Here is a 19,257-nt window from a genome sequence, read left to right as displayed (position 1 = left end):
CTTTCCTTACCTATAGCCATCAAAGTGGAAAAATGTTTAAGCTAAAAAGGCTAATGTTTGCGAAAGAACGGCCTACAATTTTAGCATAGGAAAAAACGAAGATATTGATCAAAGTCACTGTTTTCCACCGATCGTTCCTATGGGAGCTATATGATATAGTAACCCGATCTTTATCAAATTCGGCACAGTCATTAACAGATATATTAAACTAACAAATGTTTAATTTGAAAGCAATCGCGTCAAAAGTGACGAAGTTATTGACAAAAGTCACTGTTTTCGAAAGATCGTTCCTATGGGAGCTATATGATATAGTAACCCGATCTTGATCAAATTTGGCACAGTCGTTTATATGTGTAATTAACTCACTAATACTAAATTTCATGACAATAGCTCAGAAAATAACGAAGTTATTAAGAAAAGTCACAGTTCGTGACTTTGCCTTTTGTATGGGAGCTATATGATATAGTGATCCGATCCGGCTGAATCCGAGATATACAACGCCTGCAGTATATACAAGCCTACATGCGAAATTTCAGCTCTGTAGCTCCAACGGTCTAGGAGGAGTTTGCGTTGATCCAGACGGACGGACAGACGGACAGACGGACGGACGGACGGACGGACGGACGGACGGACGGACATGGCTATATGAACTCGTCTCGTCATGCTGATCAAGAATATATATACTTTATATGGTCGGAAATGCTTCCTTCTATGCGTTGCACACTTCTGACCAAAATTAATATACCCTTTTTGCAAGGGTATAAAAAGTGAAATTTCAGACCCAATTAGGTATATATCGAAATTACTGAACTTGGGAGTGACATTTGATCTTTTAACCTGGCCAAGATAAACAACAATAAAAGTCACCTAATTTTTATACACTTCATGGTAAATTTAATACCATTTTTGAGAAATAAAAACTTTGTTGAAATATAATTAATCATGACTAATGGGATTAGTTGGTATCCAATCTGATCTTTCCAGTTTAAATTAATATTATAACAAATGGACTTGTATATATGGCTAATTTATGAATATTTACTTCGGAAGATGGTTTTTTTTTGTATAAAGTGCAAATTTAAGAACTTTAAAAGTTACTTTAAACAATAGTTTAAACAATAATTAAAACAATAACAATAAGTTTGAAAACCTAAATATAATGTTAAAAACAAAGAATAATAAGCAAATAAGCCATTTTCTTTTCGTATTAATCATTAAATAGTTAATTAATCCATTGATAATATTTTCATATTGATTAATTGTTTCATCATATTTGTTTCATTTGCGTAATTTTTTATTTGTTTTATTGTTTGCATTGTTTGCTTCATTTATTGTTATTCATTAAATTCATCTTACAAATATTTTAAGTCCTTGAACACACACACAAATGGTCAGCATAATTAAGCTGCTTAATTGGGCATGGAATTGAAACAATGCACAAAAGCTATAATGACATTTCAAATAAAAATATCAAAGAAGCTAACTTCGGCTATGCCGAAGTTTATATACCCTTGCAGTATACTTGGCAATAATATTTTTCCTTTTTGAAATTTCTTTCCCTGCAACTCAATTCATCAATACACAAACAAAATATTATTTCTCTTTTTACCACAAGTTTTTCTTCTTCCATCATTTTCTAAGCAAAGCACGGCACGCATACACATACAGTTCATGTAGCGTTGCGTCTGTGTGTGTATGCGTGTGCTCTGTTGATTTGATGATGGCAGTAGTAGGCAGCAAGCAGCGCTGCCGGCAGCGTTTGAACCGATTTATATTGACTGTAACTTGTGTTCTATTTATCGGATCAGATTCAAATTTTGGGATCTGAGATTTTATATCTATTACTATCATATTGGTAAATTTCATGGGGATACTCCAATTTTTGCAAAAATGTTTCTTCTAGAGCTATATGATATAGTGGTCCGATCCCAAAGATTTTCATACTTTATCTCACCCGGGTAAAAAAAAGCTCCCAAAAAAAATTTCATCCCGATAGCTCTTAAGATGGCTGAGTAAAACGCGTACGCACCGACGGACAGACGGACAGACGGTCAGACGGACAGACGGACAGACGGACATGGCTATATCGACTTAGCTTCTCATGCTGATCAAGAATATATATACTTTATGGGGTCGGAAACGTCTCCTTCTGTGCGTTACAAACATCTGACCAATTTTATAATACCCTCTGCAAGGGTATAAAAAAGCACACACACACACAAATGGTAAAGTAAAAGCTTGCAAATTGTAAATTGATAAACGAATCAGCCACACACTTAAATGTTCAAGAATAAAAACAAAATGTAATACTTCAAACGAAGATAAAATCAAAAATTGAGATTTCTTTTTGGATCTATGTCTACAAAGTCTGTTTGAATCGATTTATAGAGTTAGTTAAATTACTTATTTATGTTTTGCATTATAAAACACTTACTTAAACTACTATAAACTGAAATTACTTTTCTTTTAACTAAATTCTTTATTGATAGTTTCCACGGCATGTGCTTTAAGTTTATTTGGGGCTTTCGGTATATTTTGTAAATTAATTGCTTAAAAATCAATAATGCGGATTTCTCACTATTTATTAGTGTGAGAATTTGTGCTACAGAAAATGCCTTTACGGCCAAGAAAAAAAGTTATTTTTTTGTGCTAGAAACAAATACCAAATCAACTTAGGCAAACATACCGAAAACATGCACATACAGACATACATACACTCACCCACAGACAATTATGCAGTCAGAGACACACACAAACATAGACACAATCACATAGAGTCAGAAGTTATGGCAGGCAAATTGACTTGGGTAAAAAAGAAGAATTTGTTAGCTTGTGCGCTAGAAAGTATGCTACGATTTTGCAGTTATGCTTTGCCATTTGCACTCCATTTGCCTCCAAGTTCGTGTTTGTGTATTTTTCTCTCTTTATCTGTGTGTGTGTGTGTGTGTGCTGAGGCAAAATCTAATTGGATTTGTGCGCGTTCAATGAACTGAACACTAAAAAGTATTTTATATTATTATTGCACTTGAGCCAGCAGGCTTTCTTTCTACAAAGGATGTGTATTTTATTGCTTTTGTCTACATTGTGAGCAATTTCATGTTACAGAATGTAGAAAAAAAAAAAAAATAGAATATTCTTCTGCAAATATGTCCTATTTTCAACATTTTGCAGCTCCTTGACGATTCTTGTTTTTCGTTAAAGGTGGCGACAAAATGCCACGCGACATATTCTGCAATTAGGCGAAAAAACACGTACCAAGCGTGTCTTCTTGGCTCCATCTTCATCTTCAATAACTGAATTGAATTCAGGCTGAAGTTGCTGCAGCTGTTGCCGGTTAAACATAAAAATCTGGAAGAAAATTAAAGATAAAATACTTTAATGAGACGGAAAGAGAGCGCCAATCGGTGCAATTAAAATTAATTATAGTATTTGTCAGCTTAGTAGCTTGACTAACTGGCCACCAACTAGTCCCACCACTCAGCTCATTCATAAGCAAAATCTTCTGGGCGCTCTGTGTGCATTGATTGCAATCGCGATCGTTAATTAAATGTCGAAAGGAATGTTGTTGTTGTTGTTGTTGTTGTTGATTTTGTTGTCGTTGTTTTGTTGCTGTGCTGTGCGTAAAGATCAGCCAACTGGGATAAGAGAAGAACAAGCCCAAGATGTTGTTGTTGGTATCTTCTTTGTATTTTTATTCTCTCCTGTTCGCTAGCCAGGGCTATTTATAGTTACAATGCGTTGTTGCACGCAATACATGCGGCATGCCTCAAGCAGCCACTCGTAGCATTGCCGCGCGGTGCTGCTTCTTGACCGCGGGCATTATCGCCCTTGATCTTGGACTAAATCGAAATCGCCGGCGTTGCGTGAAGTGTTGCAAATGAGTTTTTGGTCTGGGGCGTGCATTGAATTTTCAATTGCTGGGCAAATTGGCAGCGCCAACAAATCGCAGGTGCCTCAAAAAATTGCCAATATCAGATCTAAGTCCAAGTCCATGGCCATATAATTTGTAATCCCAATCCTTTGAATGCAAAAGTTAATCATCGTTTTGGTCAGTTAAGGAATTTTAAAAGATAACCTCAACTTATTAACAAAATTAAGCCAAATTCTTCACTCACAAAAAGGCGTGGAGAATAGATTTTTTTTGTCTGTTTTTTTAATGATGGATTTTTGTATATACTTATGTTAAGGTGTTTGTTTGTATGCACATATTTGAGTAAGTCATATATGAGTAAGCTTTGTGTATAATAACCACTTAATCTAAAACTATCCTGCAAACTTATTTTAAAGATAGGTTTAGGTAAAAGTTTTAACTATGACTCTATGACAGAACTTGTTCAAATATATCAAAAATCTTGTTTGTTGTCGCATCAACTTAGTACAATTTGATTTAGGGAAATGTAACTTGCCTCCATTTTGTTTGCTTAAACTAAATAGATTTCACATTTATTGTATTTCTATAAAGTAGGTTAAATATATAGTAGGTTTAAAAAATGTCTAAAACTAAAATGTATAAGACCCAATTCATTTAGAATTGTGTACAACAATTGAATATTTTGTCTGTTTATTTACTTTAGTTCATTTATCACATTTCCCATATACAAATGTAGAATTTAAGTTAATTTCTAAATAGACAACTACAACTTTACAATATTTTATAACGACCCACTTGTGAAAATGTTGTCGTTCATAGAAATTAATGTGAAAATTATATTAAAAATTTAGCAATATTGTTGGGCAATATTTAAGCAGCTTATTCAAAGCTTATATTTGCAATTAATTGAACAATTTATTTCTCTCAATAATGTTCATTAGATAGAAATATAGTTTAAGATAGAGAGAGAGCGAGCGACGGGGGAGCAATATATCGAGAATCAGAGGAGAGAGTTACTTAGTAAGGTCAGTTAGTTGGCCAAAAAGGGATAGAAATTTCAGCAGTAAGTGAAATTTCTTTGGCTTAAAGCGTTAGAAAAATGGAAAAGCAAATTCAAGTAATAAACATGTAAACGTTAAGTTTTAAGAATTTGTATATAAAAAATAAATATTTCTATTATTTTGGGATTTTATAAACTTTTTATAATTTTCTTTACTTTTCTAACTTATTTATAAGATAAATCCTAAGATATACCATAGAATAGATATAAAGCAAACATGTCTTCTTTATTCAAAGATAAATTCAATTTGAAAAAGAAAATTCTCAACATATTGATTCCTGAACGGTGTGCAAAATCTAATGGAGCATATTGAGTTAGTGACACTAATGGGAAGTTCCACCTCTTAAACTTCATGCATACCTAAACTATATGTATACATACAAACATATAACCTAAGCCAAACAGATGGCAGTTGAGAGAAGCCAAAGCCAGTCTCAGGCCAAACAATATGCACGGCTCGTGTATTCGCAAAATGAGTGCATCTGCTTACGTATATAGACATACGAGTTTTCAATAGATGACAAACTTGAGACTCGTTTCGTGGCCCAAGACGATGAAAAACATTAGCAAAGAAAGCGAAATGCAAAAACAACAACAGAAAAACAAGTGGTAGAAATAAGTTGATTGGTGTCATCTCCTCTTTCGGTTTGTCTGCACTCTCTTAACCAAGTTGGTCAGGTTCCAATATGATATGGCCAGCATAAAGCAAGTGAAAAGTGCAGTTGCCTCTCCACCTCTTCCCATCCATCCACACATGCTGCCAAATGGAGCAAATCGAATTGCAATGTTATTGATGACATCGAAAATTGACAATTTCTGATGGCTTCTGAAGTGCCAAAATCGATTTAAACAAAATAAAAAATTGTGAGAAAAGTTCATAGAAAGTTGAACTGAACAAAATAAATTGTTGCGGTTAAAAAGAAATATAAAGTAGAAAAACTAAATATTATGCATATTGTATTACCTTTCCCCTCTCAAGACACCCTTGTTTCTACACAACCACCCACCCACCCACACACACACACACACACACACATGCATAAATGAGCCACGTGCATGGAAGTCTAGTCAAGTGCAATCGATCATGTTTGAGTTCGAGTTGGAAACCGGCAAATAACAAAATTTAGTTCCATGTTGCATCAGAGATGAACAATTTGGTGGGAAAAATGTTATCACCTAGCCATAGACTGCAAATATTTGTTTAGCATTATGTTTCTCCTATATGATTTCATATTGTCAAAGTGTTGGTTGCGATTATTTTAGGTTCAATTGATATCAGTACAGTTTCGCTTGGCGAAAACAAAGTGTTAATAAAGTGAAGCGATGTCTCTAAGCATTCATACGGGTCTATTTGTCATTTGCCTGCACTATGTAGGTTCTCATTCGCCTTCTTCTTTTTTGTGTCGGTTCGTTTCTTTTTCTTTTTTTTTTTTTTATTCTTATCAGCAAATGTTTATCACAATAGCAAGAGGCAGAAAAAGAAAGAGAAAAACCAACTGACCCACACACTTGGCACCCGTACAATGGCCGAACATCAAACATCACACAACATGTTTCAAACAGGAGCGGACTCTTGGACCCTTACGTATTATAAAAAAGGCAAAAATTGATGCGTATAGATTAGGCTGATACATAACTAACGTAGAAATTTAAAAAAAAATATATATATGAGATGTGTTATTCTTTGTTTAAAGAAGTTTGACTAAAAAGCGCCATGGAAACTAATTTACTAACTTTTTTCCAATGATACGGATTAGAAAAGCGTATACGCAAGGTTAGCCAGTTGGACTTTTAATATTTGGAATAAGCATAATCAAAAGTATCATATTATTGAGGCTAATAAAGAGAGAGAATAAACATTTGTAAATTTCGGTTAGAGAGTAAAAGAGTATGGTTTTTTAAAACATCCATTTACATATGTAGAAAAAAGTAGGTACTTGGTCAGTAAGACGAGGTCTACATTGCTTTGAGTTTCATATCACATATTCTTAAAATAAAATTGTAAAATTATTTATAAAATAATGTAGGTTACAAATCTGGAAATGGAAGCCCTCTAAGATATAGTTTAAATTCAGGTTCTTCTAGGTAAACAACAAATTTATTTGAATCCTTTTTTCTAGAATAATTTCAAGAGTATTTCAATAGATTAAAACGAAGAAAATGTGCATTAACAGACACATAATGTGATTGTTTATCTATGGCCGTGTTCAATCTCAAACCGCCCCTGTGCTGCCTGTATCATAAAAAGTCTTTGGTATCTAGTTGGGCCATTCAGTCGATTTCGGGCCGTTGAAACAGTTGGAAGCGGTGGTCGCGTATTACCTGCATTTTCACACTTTTCTCTTCCATTTACTTCTCCCTCGCGGCAACAAGGGCAGGTGCATTTGGTCGGTGTTTCGTAGTGTCCCTGACTAACTGCGTGAGTGTGTGTGTGAGACGAAAGTGTGCGTGTATTTAGGAGTAAAGGCGCGTGAAATATTATATCAACGATAACAACAATAACAACAACCAAAGAGAAGTCACAGTCAGCTGTAAAGTTTCAGTTAATGTGTAAATAAAAAAAAATGTATATGCAAATGCAAAATAATAAGCATAAATTATAAATTAAAGCGTGATGTGCAAAAAAAAATAAAATATAGAAAAAGAGAGAGAGAGAGATAGAAAGAAGAAAATTGAAAACCAATATTCTTTACACAAATCAAAATTTTATTTTTATCAAATTATATTACACACATAATACTTGACAAAAATATAAAATAAATATATGTGTACATATTTATTTATTGACCATCAAGGAGAATTTGGGAGATTTGCGACAGGAAAATCCAGCCAGCTGCAACGGAAGTTCGCGACTGGGGTAAGTCTTGCCTCTTTGCCTCTCGTGTGTGACACGCGACAGCTCTAGTGCCAAGTGCCAAAGTGCCCAGTGCCGGTGCCGGTTGCCACTGAAACAGAACCACAATCAGATGGAGAACACCTTTCTTTACCCTCAGACACTTCCTCATTCTTGGTTGTTAAGAGACGAATACGACAAAAGCAAAGAAAAAACAAAACCTCAGCCGGCACCTGCTGCTGTTTGGCTGAGGCGCCCTCGTAACGTATATTTCTCATTGTTGTTCCGTCAGCTCCCTGTGCGTGCTCTCTTAACTGAAGCTGACATTTACCTAGTATGTATATACATATATGTATATAAGTATGAAGAGTGATGGGCCAGGTTGTAAGCCCTCCCGCAATCCAAATTCTGTTCTTTTGTGTTTGTATGTGTGTGTTTTTCTTTTGCCTTTGCTTCTTTTTGACCGCACTTCTTTGGGATGCCTCTTCCTCATGTGAGGGGACCGTGCATTGACTTTGTTAGCGCGCAAACCAAAAGCACTTCATCAATGCCAAAGAGTACATAGACTAGTCTAAACAGTTTGTAGCCAAGCCCCATGAGTTTTAGCTGAAATATAGAAAATTTCTTAATACAGTGTAAATTCTGTTAATGGACATTTCGCTACCTGTTGGTAAGACAATTTAGTTAGAGCATTCAAATTTCGTTAGCTTTATTTTTCTGCTATTACAGGGCTATTTCTGTGTGTCTGTGTATATATGTATGTATGTTTTTTTGTTGTTTGCAAATTACATTTTATTGGCCACTTCCTTGACTTTGCTTTTGGGCCGCCTTTCTGTTGTTGTTGGGCCCCCTATATAAGTGTGTGTGTGTGTGTGAAAGAAAAATCAATAAATTTCATTTGATTTTTATACCACCCTGTAACGCCCCCTTCTTGTGCCGATTTATTTGAGAGCACTGGGAACCCTTGAATAAGCAGGCTTTGTTTTTGCCTTTGGCTTTGCCATGGCAGCAGATGTCCTTACCCCTTACCCCCTCATCCCATTTTTTCTACGCCCTCACACAAGTTGCCTTTGTTTCCCACTGTCTGTGTGAGTTTTGCCGGTTTTTTGTTTTGGTTTTGTATAACTAAGATACAGTTTTATACCTATAGTGTGTGTGTGTGTGAGTTTCCATCCGTCTGTCTGGCCTAGAATCAAGCCAACAAAATTTTTATTAATTATCACAAGAAAATTTCTGATGGGAAAGTCGCCACTTGCCCCATTGCCGGGCCAGTCCGTTGGCTTTAGTTTTAGTTACTTGGCATAGTTTTTTGGTTAGCATTTGAAAGACATTTGAGATTTGCCTGTCAGATTCGATAGATACATACATAGATTGTATTTTTTTTTGATTTGCCAGCTAATTAGGTGAGGTTTGTCTTTCGTATGATTGAAACTTTACCGTTAACACTTTAAAAGTGTGGCATTTTGCATAAACCAAATTTGTGTGTTAAATTAGTATAGAGTTTAGAACAAGTTTAACTGGAATTATGACTTAAAAGGCAGATGCTGGAGAAGCAACAAAAAAAGAGAATCTAAAACTTACCAAAAATACATAGCTAATCAGTGCAAAAAACCAACTAAAGTTTCGAATACTTATTAGAAGGGAAATCTGATTGTCTGCCTAGTATAATGTTCTCTGTCTTGGCAAATTAAAAAAATTTTTTTCAAATTAACAATTCCAGTTAAATGACGTTCTTATTAAGTGTAAGTGTTTTTCCATTTCATCATGAAAATTGTTTTACTCGAAGGTTTAGTGAACTTTTGAATTTTTAATTTGTGGTAACTAAAAATTTATTATCTCTAATGAATGTTAATAATATTCAATTAAAACTCACTAAAAAAAACAATTTAATTTGCACATGTGCGACATATAACTTGAAGTTTTTGATATGAAAATGCATTTCAAAAGTCGAAAATTAAAGTTAATAATTACTCTTGGTTATGATCGTTAATCAATCTAAGCATAACCGGTAATTTGTTATTAAATGTTATGTATTAGAGTATTGGTTTGGCATTCATAGACGAAAAAAGAAATATTTACGTTAACCAAAATGTTGTAAATTGTTTATAAAAATCACTTTTACAACCACACATAAAGTGGAGACATTTGAATTCCCATCGTATAGACCGCATTGAATGTGTGGAATGGTAATTAAGAGGCATATCAAACCTGAAATGAATTAAAAAACGTGATTGGATATTCCCAAGTGAAGCACTTTCATTGATGTTTAAGTGATTCTTTGCCCTAAAAAGTTTATTTTCCCCTCACTCCAAATACTATTTAAGCTGCTCTAAATGCTCAAGTGCCGAAGTAAATAGAATATTCATAAGCATAATTTAATTCTGATCTCCAATTTCCATCACTTTGGGGTGAACTTTATTTAAAATTCACATTTGGTGACCCCGACGTTGCTGTGTTGCCAGGTCGAATTGCTCTTCGTTTCATTTCCATTTCAATTTTCATTTCATAAACAAACGGGTTTCTTCTTCTCACCTTTCATGTCGGCAGGGGTCCCACTGACTCTTTTTTTTTTATACTTTGGTTTTTGTTTTGTTGATGCTTGCATCATTAAGAAGCAGCAACGGCAATTAAGTTTAATTATTAATGTCGGTCAGTGGCCAGATCGTGCCCCGGCAGAGGAAGAGGGGCAAGAGTGACAGACGAGCGGCAGGTAAAAGTTAAAGCTGTTGCCATTTATGTTAATTTCAATAAATTAATCACAGACCATAATATGTTTATGCTTATGGGACTCTTGGCTTACATCACCTGGCTTGTTTGGCATATTGTTGTTGTCATTGGTTTGTTTTTTTGTTTTTCTTTTTCGTTTGGTTATCATTGCGACCTCAGAAACAGGTGTTAAAAGAAATGTGATAAGTGTTTGTAGTTCTGTTTTTGTTTTGTTTTAAATTCTTATTTTGTGTTATCTTTAAAATGCATTTTGCACGTTTGCACGTTCATTATTGAAACATCAGTTCGATGCTGGAAAACAGTTGTCAAATTGTGTTGAAAATGTGTGCAAAAAACATAATATTTTTGGCCAGTTCTTTTATTCTATGCCCAACACGTTTTGCTTGCTGATAACTTAATATGATCGAGGAATTTGGCATTTGTCTTCTCCTCTCACGTAGTGTCACATGGATAAATCCATTCCATCCCATACGGAAACCGTTTTGTATGTGCTGAGAATGAGAAATTACTGACCTACAATGGATTTGATTTCCCTTTCCTTTTTGGAAACAACTTACCCATTATCTTGGCATTCACAAAAGTTCCTTACAGAGAGAGAAAAAAAAAAGGAAAGAAAGGAAAAAAAGGAACTAGAAGTAACCGCAAGAACAACAACAGCAATAACAACTTCATCGTCTTGAAAACAATGAACACACAAGCCAAGGCAAAGGGCTCCTTTGTCCAAAACTTTTTCTCCCCAAACTCTCAGCTTGAGCTTCAGCTTTGCTTTCTTCTGATAACAAAAAGAAACTTTTTTTTTCAGTTGTTCTCTGAAATTCTATATATTTTTATACTCATATTCTGGGTACTTTTGGCTGTAGATTGTAAGAAGATTTTTGTTTTATTTTTTTTTTTTTGGCAAAGCAACAAAACAACTTCTTAGCAATTTGTATGTGGCGGGTAATTCATTACTTGTTGAAATGCTTGTTCCTCACTAGACATTTGGATAAAGAGTTAGTTGGGGGGGACAAAACGAGGAAGTTGCTGTATCCGTAAGATATCACACAAAACTATTTGTATTTGCTGAGTTGCTCATATTTTTCACTTGCCTCAACACAATCCAAATCGACTCGACTCGCCTCGTCTGAGTGACTGAGAGAGTGACGGTCTGACGGTCCGCATCTCCGGGGCCAGCATAAACAATACATCAAGAAAATGTTCAAGTGCGATAAGCACAATCTCATTTGATGTTTTAATATAAATGAACTACGAATTCCAAGTACTTTTCCAAACACTTTTTCCCTAGATTTGGTTAAGTTATCTGGTTTAATATCTCAAAATTTTAGGCTATTCGAAAACACACACAAATCAAAAGATGTTTATCAAGACAAATTTCCCTTCAGAGGAAAGTATTTTAGAGTAAATATATTTTCCATTAACATATATTTTCGTGATTAATAGATTTTGTTGTGTTTAATCAAAGCTTTTTTGTTTAGAAGAAAAATGTTCTGTGTGATAAGACAGATTCTTTAGGGAAAGAATCTTTCAAATAAAATTAATAAACTACCGAATAGTGGCAAGTATATTGTTTAGTCTTTTTACTTTTTTATAATAATAATACATCATTTCATTTGGGTTTAGTTCAATGTTTCATTCGTAGGTTGTATAGGTTAATTCACATTCCAAAAAATTATAATGTCTGATGAATTTAAGAACATTTTGATGACTGTACATCAATTGCTGATTTAAACTAATTTATGAGCTTGTGGTTAAACCAAATTTGATATTGAGATGAGACAATAATGAAAAGCAAACAAAAAACCAAACCAATTCATAATTCAATCTTTTGTTTACATGATAATGAGCCACAGATTCGTTCTGCTTTTGGCCCCAAAAGACGCAATCTTTTGCCATTTCTGGTTTTCACAAGCATTCTTTTTTCCCCCCCCTTCCATTTTGGTTTTTTTTTTTTTTCTTTTTGCGTATGGCATTTGCCTTTTTCTTCACAATCGTCAGTCCTCAGGCCTCGGTTTCTCTCTGTCTCTCTGTTGCTGCCTCTCACTTCATGACATGTGCCACAAGCGGACTCCAATTTATGGCTATGGATACTATAAATTGTGGCTGGGGCTATTGATTTGGCTGTTTGCTGTTGTTTTCTGTTTGCCATTCCTGACTGCGTGTGCTGACATTTGACAGTTGAGTTACAAGGTCATTATGTGTGTGTGTGTGTGTAGTTGGGGGGAGGTTTGGGGCAGTGGGAATATGGGAATGCTGCACACACACACAAGCACACAAGCACTCATTGTATGCAATTCGTGCAACTCGTTTACAAATAGCTACATACCATATAGAATGAAGTTTGTATTGTATCTATAGGTGCGTGCATTATCTTATTTTGGAATTGTGGCCATAAGCGCGCCTTCATTTCCGTTCCCAAAAGAAGAAGAGGAAAAATATTTGATTGATGGCCAAAAGTATAGAGAAGCAGCACAAGAGTCATTCATCTAGGCGAACTCATCTATCTTTCTTCATGTTCATGTTCATCTTCATCTCCTTCATCCATTGTTTTGTTCAGACAATAGAAGAGCACACAAACTCTGATCCCTTGGATCAATTGAGCTGTTGTTTGTCTAGATTTTCGGTAGCTTGAGTCACCTTAATCTCATTTTCAGTTTGGAGTTTTTAAGGTAAATGCCAATTAGGGTTTGCTTAACAAAAATATATATATATTCCACAGACTCTCTTTTTCTTTTTTCCTCTGCTGTGACATTTTAAAAAGGGGGAGCCAAGAAGAAGAGTCTACGCTTTCACCAAAAAGTGAGAGAAAAACTGAGGAAAAAATATATATAAATGCTGACAGGCTACTTAATCGAAGTAGCCGAAACGAATCTCAGACTCAAACGAAGTGAAAAGCAGATGCGTTTTTTTTTATGCATTTTGCAGTTAAGATGAGTTTCAGTTTCAGTTTTTGGTTTTTGGGCTGCTTTTCGGCTTTTGGTTTTGGGGTTAAGATGGAAAGAGAGACAGAGGAAAAAGAGACTTTTGAAGATGACTGCCGCATTCCATTTTATGTGTGTATGTATGTGTGTGTGTATGTGTGTGTGTTATATATGGTCTTGTATCTGTGTCTTTTTGTTTTTTTGGTGGATGCAGGAACCTGTTTGGTTTGAAAATTTACGAGTTTGGCGAATGCCTGACCAGAAAAGAATTCAATGAACTCGTCTTCTAAGTTGCTCTTTCGTTGCGCTAAGTGGGGTCCATGTAAATTGTGGAATACCAATCGGTTACCTCCCCCCATCCTCCCACCCTCCTTCTATCTGGCTCTAAGCCTGCAGGCCAGCTTCCTTTCAAATGGGAATTTGCTACAAATTTTGCTGCATGCCTTTTTGTTCCTGCTGCCTCTTATGGCTAATGTTTGCCATGCTCTACATCTAAGCATATGTGTGTGTGTGTGTGTGTTGTGTCTGTGTTTTTTGTATATGTGTGAGCCTTGTTTTTGCAGTTGTGGTCCACTTGTTTCATCAGCTGTGACCAATGATTGTATGGTAGTGTTTTTTTGTTTTTGCTTTTCCCCAAGCATATTTATAATTGTGGACTACGCACAATTAGTCCAAAAAACTTATAATTAAATTGATGGCCAACTGAATTGAGAAACGGAGAGCCCGAGACCAAGACCGAGACCGACCAACTAGATGAGCAGAAGCATCCATTTAAGTTTTAATTGCCATCATTTGACTGGGTTAAGTGTGGGGACCAACTAGTAGAAAAAAAAAGCCACAATTATGTTTGGAACCTGGCATGCGATTTGAGGTTTTCTTGGTCATTACGCCTTGATTTTGTAGCTTCTTGTTGTTGATTTATTTTTTTCTCTTTTTTTTGCTTTGGTTGTTTGCGATTTATTTTATTTTTAGGGAAACCTAACGAGAAATGAATTGATGATTTGCAAAGCCGGAAATATAAATGAGTTGCAATTAAAACAAATTTCAAACTGGCAAATCATCAAATATCAATCAACAAACAACATTGAGATGGAAAAATTAAATGTCAATCGGGAGAGATTATGTCAAATTTATGAAATGCCATGAATTCATTATTAAATTTATGCATTTCAAATGGCCAGGGAAAGAAATATTCCCACAAAAAGCAAAAGTTTTCCACTTTAATTCCATTTTGATGGGCACTGACTTACTGTGGCTCTGTTTTTCACTGTTCAATGTTATTTCACATGGAAAATCATCTTTTATTCAACAACTTGCTACAATTTTCAATAAATTTAATTCTTACATTTTTTCAGTATATATATTTATGCTTAAATAAATATATAAGGTTGGCGATCTCATACTTGAAATTTAATTTCCTGCATTCATTTAAAACGGTTTCGGTTCACTAAGAAGGCGCCGAAGGTCTTATAAAATAATTTAAAAAAAAAACTATCATGGTTTTAAATATTTATGCATAAATAAAATCTTAAAAAGGGGCAGCAAATTTCAAAAACTATCATAAGTAGCTTTTAAATAGGAAATATCGTTTCTACTATAAAGAATTGAAGACGATATTGAACCATTTGAATCTACAACATACTTTTAAATAAAGAATACGAACTTTTTACTTATTATACTCATGCCCTCTGAATCAAATATGTCTGTTAATATTGTTTACATAAAATGCATAAATTCTCCATAGTAAATGTATTTGCAAACAATTTCTAAGCCAGAGTTAAAAGCCATAAAAATAAAAATCCAGGGCTTGATCTTAGAGTATTAAAGTAGAATTTTAATGAAAGAGGTTAAATATATAATGTCAATTACTATTTTTACAGTGTGTTTACCGAATTTGTCGTAAATTATCTGCTATATTACTCATTTCATTCTCCATTTAAAGTTAAACAAAACAATTACAAGTTTCCTAACTAGTTTATGTCTAAGTTGTTGTATTTAAGACCTTGGTATTTCTGATTGATCAGCACATAAAGTTAACACTTTCGATGATTACAAGTTTTAAGAGTATTTAAAATTTAAGCGTTTTCAATAATAGACATTCATATTTTCAAAGACCTCTTTAGATCCCATTCATTCTTAATTAACTTTTAAACCTAAAGTTCTTAATTAGCTATTAAATGAGATTTTTAGATATATTTAAAAACTTAAAGTACTTGACTATGACGTTCATGAATTAACCAAGTGTATATATATATATATATCTGGATATCTGGCTTACAAATACATACATAGCTTATACAAAGAAACACAAACAAAATCATCTTCAATTTATGGGAAAAGCCATTCAACAAGCAGCAGCAGCAGCAACAACTCTAATGACTTGAACTAACCTTCGGCAACAAATCATAGCTGTCAGAGATGGAAAAAACTACATATATACATATGTATATATAAATACTTGAACAAATACAATAGCAAGCAGAAGATTTAATAAAGCACCCAATAGAGCACCCGACTACCATCTCCGATCTCCCATCACCCATCACCCAACGCCATCATCTTAGTCAGGCAAAAGGCCAATAAGAAACCTGTTGCAATGTTTTTGTGATTTTGGTGCTGCTGCGCTTACTTGACTAGTTTTTTTTTTTCTTTATATATATGTAGATACATATTTTATATATAAGTATATATGAGAGAGACCTTTAAAAAGAGTGTGAGTTTAGTTTAGTCGCTCTGGGGTTATTCTTGTGCATTTGTCTTCGCTGTGTTGGCATTAGGAATGAATGTTTATTAAACCGTAACCATAACCGCCGACGATGCCGCCATTACCGGCAGCAAACTTGTCAAGCCAAATGGCCAAAAGGGCAATTGCAAGAGAAGCGGGGGAATAGAGGGAGATCAAATAATACACCTAACAAGTTGCTAACTTGGCTTCATAAACAGCTAAAGAAACAAACCAACAACAACAAAAAAAGGTTTCATCTTACAAGCATTTGCAAAGGGATCACACTGCGGCGGCCTTCGGGCATTAAACTTTGTTTAGCCATGGGCGCTAGACAATTGTGGCGAATGTTGCATCATCATTAATATAGCAAAAAAAAAATAACAAATAAAAAATGGGAAAAATGGCAACAAAAAAAACAAAAAAGCAACAGGCATTCAGCATAATCACTGTTGATGTTTTTGCGACCATGTTGAACTCAACGCATCGACACTTTCATTGTTTGTTTGCCTCAAGTTGAAAGCAAATGCAAATGCTGAAGATGATGACAGATGCGGCAACTGCTCCCCACCACCCTCTCCCACTCCCTCTGCCCACTCGTCGGGCATCATCTCCTTTGGCTTCCCATTTCACCTTTGACTTGGCATTTTTGTTTTTATTACAAAATGTTAATGGTTAATGCTGTTGCCGATGCCGAAGCCAAAGCCAAAGCCGGCGAGCCTATGTATGTGCCAGAGGTGCAGCAGTTCAGGTGAGTCAGCTTAACTAAAAATGCCAGTTGGAGGCCGTCGAAGAGACATGCCTTGTGTGTGTGTGTGTGTGTAGGTTGTTGCAGATGCCACAAAGATGCTTATACCTCTTGACAGAGTTAACCAACAGCCAAGAAGATAGTGCGATAAAATGTTCAAATACCTTGTTTAGAAAAGTACTAAAAATCAGTTAGGGGTAAAATAAAATATATCCTGCCATAAATCAATACCTTTTAAAGCTCTTCATGGTAAGAATACGTATAGTCTAATATTATCCATCCTCTTTGTAAGATGTAATATTAATCATTTAGTGTATATAGATACTCCAAATGAGTTATGTGTATTTTTATGTATATACCTTAACGAAATTAGTGGGCTTGCCTTGTTAGCGTTAATTTAAAGAAATATGCAAATATTTTTAAGCAATTTTCCATTTACCCTAGCTCAAAATTATAGATTGAGAACTTGAAAACATTTAGAATTCTTTCTTGAAATAATATTTCTCCAAGAATCTAATGAGTTATTCAAACTGCAATTGATGGAAATCAATTGAATGAACTCAAAACCAAGGGACAAACTATTTGTATTAACTTTAAAAAATATTATACATTTTACTTACATTTTTGTTGTAATCTTCTTGTGAAGACTTTTTGATGATCATGATAAAGTCATTCTATGTCTTTGATTTTCACTCTCAGTCTCAGAGACTGTGTCTTCTGCTGCCTCCATTTATCACGTGTGTTGCAACTGGCAGGTGAAAAATTTGTAAAATGCATTCAGGTGCCACAAAATATTTAAAGCATGCCGCAAAGTTTCGTTCCTTCACCAGGGGCTTGAAGTTTTATTTATTTTTTTTTTTTTTGCTTTTTTAGTAAGTCATTAACTGAGAGTTACCTAACTCTTGGATCGTCGTTGTTGCTGTTGTTGTTGTTGTTGTTGGTTGTCGTTGTCTGAGGCAATCTGCTCTGATGAGTGAGCCCTGCAGCTGCCTGCCTACCTGCCTGCCTGCCAGTTGATTGAGCCCGTAATTAGGCCTCCACGGCCTCCCCATTGAAATGACTTGTACTGATACATCATGGCATAGGTACATTCATGTTCAACTCCTACAACTACCACTACTACATGGATGGTTGTATTTTTTTTCTGAATGTCTGATCTTTAGGCATTTCTCACATGTGAGTTGCCAACTTAATTAGACAAGTTAGACGAGACTTGACTGGCTATGTGGGTCGGCAAGGAATTAACACCCCAGCCAAAAATCGAGCAAAACAAACTGCTAAAAATCCAAAATCAAATGGAAATGGAAATGGAAATCGAAACGCAGTAGCATGGGACAGCCAATTGATATGGACTGTGAATACGTAGTAGAATTCTTGGCACGTCGGATATTAACCAAAAGCAGAGAACAACAGCAACAAAAACCATAACAAATTTCATGACTCAAGGGGTCACGACGACTCTTAAATACTCTAAAACTGAACAGAAATGTTGATTTAAATTTATGGGAATCGTTAATTTTTATGGCAAACAATTTGTTGCCATGTGTCATTCCAAATACAACATTGTTTGTCACAAAGTGAGTTAAAGGACATACGATTCAGCATAAACTTTTGTTTACCATAAAGTTAGGGTATACTAACAAGCAAAAATAAAAGGCAATCACAATAAAAACAAACTGGGCAGGGCCAAAAAGGCGTTGAAGTGACCAAGAAGAGACTTGGAGCGCGTCGAGAGTCAGGTGAACAACCGTCTGATTACCTTTTGGAGATTTTTACAGCTATTTACCCATAGTTTTTCTTCTCTTTCTCTCTCTCTCTCTCTTTATCACTCTTATTCTCATTCCCATTGACTTCTTTCTCTTTTCTCTTTCATTCGGTACGCCCCCAATTTCTACTCCTGTTGTGGCATTGCCTTTTGTTTGTTTTACTTGCGGTTGGTTTCTGGTGGAACACCTGTTTTATTTTCCCAGCCATCAAGCTACCTCCAAGCACTCTAATTATAATTTTTTGGCTTTTTTGTTCTTTATAAACAGAGAGGAATATGGAAAACAAAAATTTTAAAAAGTTTACAAAATGAGCTGATACTTGAGAAAAATAATTCTATAGACTTGAATTAGGTAAATATTCTGGTAGAAGAAGTAGGAGAGTGCAACCAGATTTCGTTGTGATTTAAATACCCAAAATATATTGATTTATCTTGTGTTAATCATTAAACAAACATTGAAAAATCGTGCTCAGAAGTGGCAACTTCTAATTCAAAAGAAGGCAACTTACTTACCTAAGCCCTGAGGCTAAGCATGGTCCTATAAAGTTCAGAAACCCATTAATGTTACTCATGTTTTTGATCTGAAGAATGTAATAACCTAAGGCAACATTTC

General features: G+C 34.9%; 1 protein-coding gene and 1 long non-coding RNA gene across 4 annotated transcripts in view; both read left to right on the top strand.

Moving 5' to 3' along the window:
* Positions 1-6,887: 6,887 nt before the first annotated feature.
* On the top strand, positions 6,888-7,486 carry LOC124460128. The gene is made up of 2 exons (XR_006954074.1): positions 6,888-7,016; positions 7,077-7,486. It is a non-coding gene; the product is annotated as an uncharacterized LOC124460128 (long non-coding RNA).
* A 141-nt stretch (positions 7,487-7,627) lies between these two features.
* LOC6637862 (putative polypeptide N-acetylgalactosaminyltransferase 9) overlaps positions 7,628-19,257 on the top strand; it is a 61,084-nt gene continuing 49,454 nt past the window's right edge. For all 3 annotated transcript variants that reach the window (XM_002061002.4, XM_015179343.3, XM_023175087.2), the window contains exon 1: positions 7,628-7,788. The gene's annotated coding sequence lies outside the window, so the exon portion shown is untranslated. The remainder of the gene's footprint in view (positions 7,789-19,257) is intronic.

The sequence above is a fragment of the Drosophila willistoni genome, assembly GCF_018902025.1.
Source record: "Drosophila willistoni isolate 14030-0811.24 chromosome 2L unlocalized genomic scaffold, UCI_dwil_1.1 Seg72.1, whole genome shotgun sequence".
NCBI lineage: Eukaryota > Metazoa > Arthropoda > Insecta > Diptera > Drosophilidae > Drosophila > Drosophila willistoni.
This window is presented reverse-complemented; position numbering and strand designations above follow the sequence as displayed.